General features: G+C 51.0%; 1 protein-coding gene across 1 annotated transcript in view; it reads right to left on the reverse strand.

Moving 5' to 3' along the window:
• Window positions 1–616, reverse strand: part of CGREF1 (cell growth regulator with EF-hand domain 1) — a 128,104-nt gene extending 127,488 nt beyond the window's left edge. Inside the window, exon 1 of the mRNA XM_078650069.1 lies at window positions 350–616. The gene's annotated coding sequence lies outside the window, so the exon portion shown is untranslated. The remainder of the gene's footprint in view (window positions 1–349) is intronic.
• Window positions 617–6,672: the final 6,056 nt, after the last annotated feature.

Consider the following 6,672-nt stretch of genomic DNA (forward strand, 5'->3'; position numbering starts at 1 on the left):
TCTTTAAATAAACATAACACAATTGTGTGGTGCAGTTTAGGGCAGCAGTGACCTTAACCGGGCCGGCAGCCCTGCAGACAGACAGACAGCTGCAAGGGGCGCTTCTGAAAGATGTATTTTCCATATAAACAAAAACAGGGAGAATAACGCACACGAACTAATGTTTTCCCAGTGATTAAATAAAGCTAAGACAATTCATTATAGATCGAAGAAGATGAAGAGGCTGAACACAACAACAACAGTGAATCACAATGACATCAGTGCACGTCCTCGCGCCGGGCTCCCCCCAGCCTGCTGCACGCGCCCGAGCTCTGCTTTTAAAGGTCATTATTAATACACGAGCCCCTACTTGGTGCCGCTGCTGGGGCTGGAGCCAGGTCCTCCCGGCCTCCCTTTGTCCGGGGATGGATGCTCTGGGGCAGAGGGCAGGGTGCAGGGTGGGCTGAGGCACGTGCAGTGGTGCCTTCTGCGGCTCACTCGTGCAGGCTGCAGAGGAATGCCCCGCCTGCAGTCACCTCTCGGCTCCTTCTCTCCAGGTGCTGCCTCCACTCTGCGGTACTGCCCCGCATCCCACTCTCCTCCCACGCCCTCCCAGCCTGAGCCTGCCCGTGGCTATGACAAGGCAGGACGGCCAGACCGCACAGGCCCCGCCCCCTGGCTGCTGCATCCCTCCTCTGATCACTGCCTGCCGAGGGCAGACCGCACAGGCTCCGCCCCCAAATGCAGCATCCCTCCCACCTGATCACTGCAGGCCCAGGGATATGAAGGGCAGCCAGACCGCACAGGCCCCGCCCCCTGTCTGCAGCATCCCTCCTCCTGATCACTGCCTGCCAAGGGCAGACCGCACAGGCCCCGCCCCCTGTCTGCAGCATCCCTCCCTCCTGCCCACTGCATGCCCGTGGCAATGACAAGGCAGGACGGCCAGACCGCACAGGCCCCGCCCCATGGCTGCTGCATCCCTCCTCCTGATCACTGCAGGCCCAGGGATACGACAAGGCAACAGGACTGCCAGGCCGCACAGGCCCCGCCCCCTGACTGCAGCATCCCGTCTGTTCCCCGGTTCTGACTCAGGAGCACAGACCCTGCCATATAGGCCCGCCCCCTCTGCCCTGAGTCCCTCCCACGCTCCTCCCCTCCTCCTGGTCATGTATGCAGGCGAGGCCCAGCCTTCTTGTCAAATCACAGAGTCCACGTGGCTGCCTGACACGTTTCACCGGGACCGCAGAGGAAAGAAAGATCTACGCCCCAGGCCGCCTCTGCACCAGTCTGTGTCCGCCCTGCACCCCCGAGGCTCTGCCAGCTAGGCATGGCACCCTCCCCCCCTGTCTGAACTCCCACAGCCCTGAGAGCCGAGGCCTGGGGGTGCCCAGCTTCACACGTCATAAAAACATGTCTAGTTATCTGTTAAGGCCACAGAGGCCAGGATTATGCTTCTCAGCCTGTACTGCAAAAACTGACAGAAACACAGTAAATTGGAAAACTACATTTCCCTTAAATATATGTGTACACTGCCATACGTCACATGCTCCAATCACATCGTATGGAGTCCCTTAAGTATCTGAGACACCATTTTGCTTCCCCTCTCTTTGCTCATTTAGAACTTTTAACCACCAAGAAACTTTGAACATTCTAGAATTCTTCAACTGAAACTGTTTCTACAGACTAAGCGGTCCTTGAGTCCACACGCCGCGCAACAACTGTGGCAACAGTGTCCTCGAACCCGGAAAAAGCGATGTTAAAACAGCTCTACTACGCTGTGGTCCCCCGCACCAGAAAGACCAGATCGAGAGGCCGCTCCTTCTCCTTCCGCGCGGCCAGAGCCTGGAACGACCTTTCGCTCCACCTCAGACAGATAACATCACTCCTCATCTTCGCAAGAAACCTCAAAACCTGGCTCTTCGACAGACCCCCTCCTTGATGGACTGGAACCTGCGAACCCCCTCCCACACCCCCCATCGCCTTGAGACCCTTACGGGTGAGTAGTTGCGCTTAACAAACACCTGATTTGATTTGATACGTCCCCCAGTCACTATTCAACTGAAGACGGCTCTCACCACCATTGGAGTCCGCTCCCCATCTAGCATTTGCTCTGATCCACAAAACATCACTCTTGCGTCTGTTGACTCCCTAAAAGTAAAGAAAACACAAAGCTGTGACTTCAGCAACAAACTCAAGTAAATAGCAAATATGGGTAGGTTAACATAGTAGATCAGAGTAAGCTTTGCATCACAGTAAATGCAATATAATAAGCATTATGTCCTGTTGTTAACATAACCTTTTTAGCTGAGTAGTAGTGGGTGGGATAATACTCTCCTCGTGTCTTTAATAGAATTGAAAATTCTTGACGCGATAGCTAACAATTGTTTTATTCTGTGTCAGGAGCTGAGGCTTCGATTATGCTAGCTTAAAGCTGTGCCACCACAACAGACGCAACACCAATAAGGGGTTTATAAGAAAAGGCTCTGAAAGTAGACTTCGCTGACCAATTGGCCGCTCTTATGATCTAATCCAGTTGGGAATCCAGAGCTTAGGTTTTAGATGCCATTGCCCCTCCAGGAGAGTGAGCTCCAAATTTGGAGACATCAACGTACCCACCTGGCCAAAGTCACAGTAGAAACTGGTTTGTAAAATTTTACCCACCACTGAGCTGACCTGTAGAGACCACAGCATTGTTCAGTTCTCCATCAACAGCTCACCGGAACAGCAGTCAAAACACCACTCCCTCCTTCAACGCAACTGTAGCAAAGTCACCAAACCCCTCTGGACCTCCGCTCTCATTAAAGCAAGGCCTGTTCATACTGATTCCATCGAACTCAACATCCAAAAGTTCTCCAACGAGATCTCCTCAACCGCTGATACCACCACCATCCTCACCCCCCTGGGAAGAACACCAGCAGAAGATTGGCCAAGCAAGCCTGGTGGTTCACCCCAGAACTACTGACCCTCAAGCGCCACTGTAAGGAACGGGAGAGACACTGTCACTCCAACAAAACCCAGGCCAAACTCAACTCCTTCAGGATCGCCCTCAACAACTACCACCACCAGCTCAGAGAAACCAAGAAAGAAGCCCTCACCACCTGCATCGAGTCGAGCGCCAACCACACCAAGGAACTTCTCTGCATCGTCTGAGATTTCCTCTGCCAACCGCCACTGAGAATACAATCCCCCCATCCCAAGCCCTCTGCGACTCTCTAATAGACTACTTTCATAGCAAGATCTCCAACATCTATGGCTAGTTCGACCTACCACCCTCAACCACCTCCTCACCCTAACCAACGCCACCTCACCCCAACCAAATCACTGACTGGAACTAGCTCCCAACCGAAGACACGATCTCAATCATGTACTCCATCCACTCTGGATCTTCCTCGGGCACCTGCCCCCACCACATCTACAACCAAGGAAGAGAAGCAATCGGATGCTCCCTCGCAGGACTCCTCAACGACTCCATCACCACAGCCACCATCCCCAACGCTTGGAAGTACGTCAAGGTCAAACCTCTTCTGTAGAAGCCCACAGCTAACATCAACAACCTCAAAAACTACTGACCCATCTCGCACCTCCTCTTCGCCGCCAAAGTCTTGGAGTAAGCCATCAACCGCCAGCTTATAGAATACCTAGAAGAAAACAACCTGCTTGGCCACTCCCAATCAGGCTTTCGGCCTAATCACAGCACAAAGATCACCATGATCGCAGCAACGGACGACATCAGAATCCTCCTCGACCTAGGCGGATCAGCTGCCCTCATCCTCCTCCACCTTTCAGCAGCCTTCGATATCATCTCCCACCACACCCTCATCATCAGACTCCACCACATAGGGATCCAGGGCCAGGCACTCAACTGGATCTCCTCTTTCCTCTCCTGCCGAAAACAGAGGATCCACCTTCCACCCTTCTCCTCCACACCTAAAGATATCATATGCGACGCCCCCTCGGGGCTTCTCCCTGAGCCCCACCCTCTTTAACGCTTACATGGCACCTCTGCTGGCGAACATCGCCTGCACCCATGGACTCAACATCATCTCCTACATCGAGAACACCCAGCTCGTCCTTTCCCTCATAGAAGACGCAGACACCACAAGAATCAGCTTCCAAACCACCATGACCGACATCACCACCTGGATGGGTACCAACTGCCTAATACTCAACTCGGATAAAACAGAGGTCATCATCTTCAGCAACAAGCCCTTTCCCTGAGACGACACCTTGTGGTCCCCTGCCCTTGGCCCTGCACCCTCCCCTACTAACCACGTTTGCAACCTCGGAATCATCCTGGATACCCAACTCTACATGAAGCAACAGATCAACACCATCTCCTCTGCCTGCTGTCACATCCTCTACATGCTCGGCGAGATCTTTCTATGGATCCCCTTCTCAACCGGGAAGATAGTCACCCAGGCCCTCATCTCCAGCTGAATCAACTACAGCAACACACTTAATGCTGGAACCACCAAGCAGCTCCTGAATCGATTCCAAACCATTCAGAACTCAACGTCAAGACTCATCCTTGACCTTCCCAGAAGAGTCAGCATCACCCCGCAACTCAGGGCCATCCACCGGCTCCCAATACAGAAAGGATGACTCTTCGAACTCCTCCTGCCCGTCTAGAAAACCCTCCACAAAACCAGACCCTCCAACTTTAACAACCGCCTTACATTCTACCCTATGACCAGAGAGCTCCGATCCTCCACCCTCACCTTGGCTAGCATCTATCGCAACCACTGCAGAGGTCGCTCCTTCTTCTGCAAAGTCCTGAAATGAGCTTCCCCTCCACCTGCGCACCTCCCCATCTCTGAAAGACTTCAGGAAACAGCCCAAGACTTGGCTTTTCAACCACCGTCTCTCCGACCGAGGTTCACACAACTACCTAGCGCCTGGAAACCCCTGGGGTGACAAGCTGCGCTCTACAAGACCCACTGATTGATTGATTGTTTCAAACACCCTTGGACATCTAACCACACACAGCTTGCCATTATTGGGAAAGGACATATAAGACACAGATCTAGAATTAGTCTTTGTATGTTTCGAAATAGAGAAAGAAACTTCATCTGGAGAAAATACTCTACCTTTGAGGTCAACAGTACGAATATCTGGAACTTTACTACATGAAATCAAATACAGGAGCATAGTGAGTTTGGCCGACAGTTGTTTTTGTGATAAATCTTTATTGTACGACCATCTCCCCAAAAATCGAAGAACCCCACTCACTTCCCACAGGCCTGTGTGCCTTGATTGGGGAAGATTCATTAATCTAACAATTCTCATAAGTTTACAAACAAATGGATGTTCCTCAACTGGCATACTTTGCAGTGGGAGATGCCCTGCCCATAAGACTGACCCAAAATTGTTTACTGATCCGTAAGCAAGACCGGAAGCCGCCAACTGAGACAAACAATTCAATACAGAATGTAAGTTGGATCCCAAGGGATCAACACATAGTTTGTCACACCAGTTAACCCATCTCTATGCTCATGCATATTGGTTATGGGTATTGGCTAACGGGGCTTGTTGGATATAAAAGGTCCGATGATGAAGCATGGCACCTCTCGGGGTGCGTGAGGGCAACAAGAGACAAAGTGTGTTCTCCCCCTTACATAGTGGATCCCAGACCTAGACTTAATCCGATTCTCTTTCAGTTCTAACATGTTTTTCTCTTGTCCTTTTTTTGTGTGAGGGTGACTCATTAGCACCCACACCAATGGAACAGTGACACCCTTATTTGGTTAAATGGATATAAAAGGCCGCCTGCTGCGAAATTCCTGGAATGCTCCAATTTTCCCCCAAAATCCTCCAAGCCAAGAGAGTGAGTTGCTCCGCGAGGATCAACGGGTGATATTATTCTGTTGGGTCCCAGCCGCGGTTGGTAGGGGAGAACCTGCTGGAGCGGTGACGTGGGGAGGGGTAGGGTGGGGGTTAGTAATGTATGGATAATGGAGATTTGCAGGTAAGTAAACATTTAAATAAATCAAATGAATTTCGTTGCGCGCACTGCATCCCAAAATGCAATGCAGTGCGCGCAACAAAATTCATTTGATTTATTTAAATGTTTACTTACCTGCAAACCTCCATTATCCATACATTACTAACCCCCACCCTGCCCCTCCCCCTCCCCACGTCACCGCCCCGGCAGGGATGTACGTTGTTACAACGCATGCTTTTACCACGCATGCCTTTACAACGCAGGTTTTTCAACGCAAGTCGTTACAACGACTTGCTTTGGGGGGCACTGGATAGTGAATAGTTTAATTTACTATTCCAACTCCAGTCCCCGTGGATAGTAGGGAAGGTGTTGGATAGTAAATTAAACTATTACCTATCCTAGAGCGCCCCCCAGCACAATTCGTTGTAATGACTTGCGTTGAAAAACCTGCGTTGTAAAGGCACTGCGTGGTAAAAGTTGCGTCGTAAAGGATGTTTCCCCCCCCGGCAGGTACTCCCCAACCGACCGCGGCTGTTGGGTCCAGCAGAAGGTTGCGAAGTGCTGGCAGTTTCGCTAGGCAATTGCAGTATCCAAAACGCATTCCTGGGAACTTATCAGTCGCAACTTCCAATGAGTGCTTCTGTGAATTAAAAAAAAATAGCATTTTAATAGCAGATATAGGGGAAATCTAGAGAAGTATGATTCTGACTGTTTTTTGTGAATAATTGACCCTGCCATATTAAAAGGAAGCA

This window comes from Lissotriton helveticus, chromosome 6 (assembly GCF_964261635.1).
Source record: "Lissotriton helveticus chromosome 6, aLisHel1.1, whole genome shotgun sequence".
NCBI lineage: Eukaryota > Metazoa > Chordata > Amphibia > Caudata > Salamandridae > Lissotriton > Lissotriton helveticus.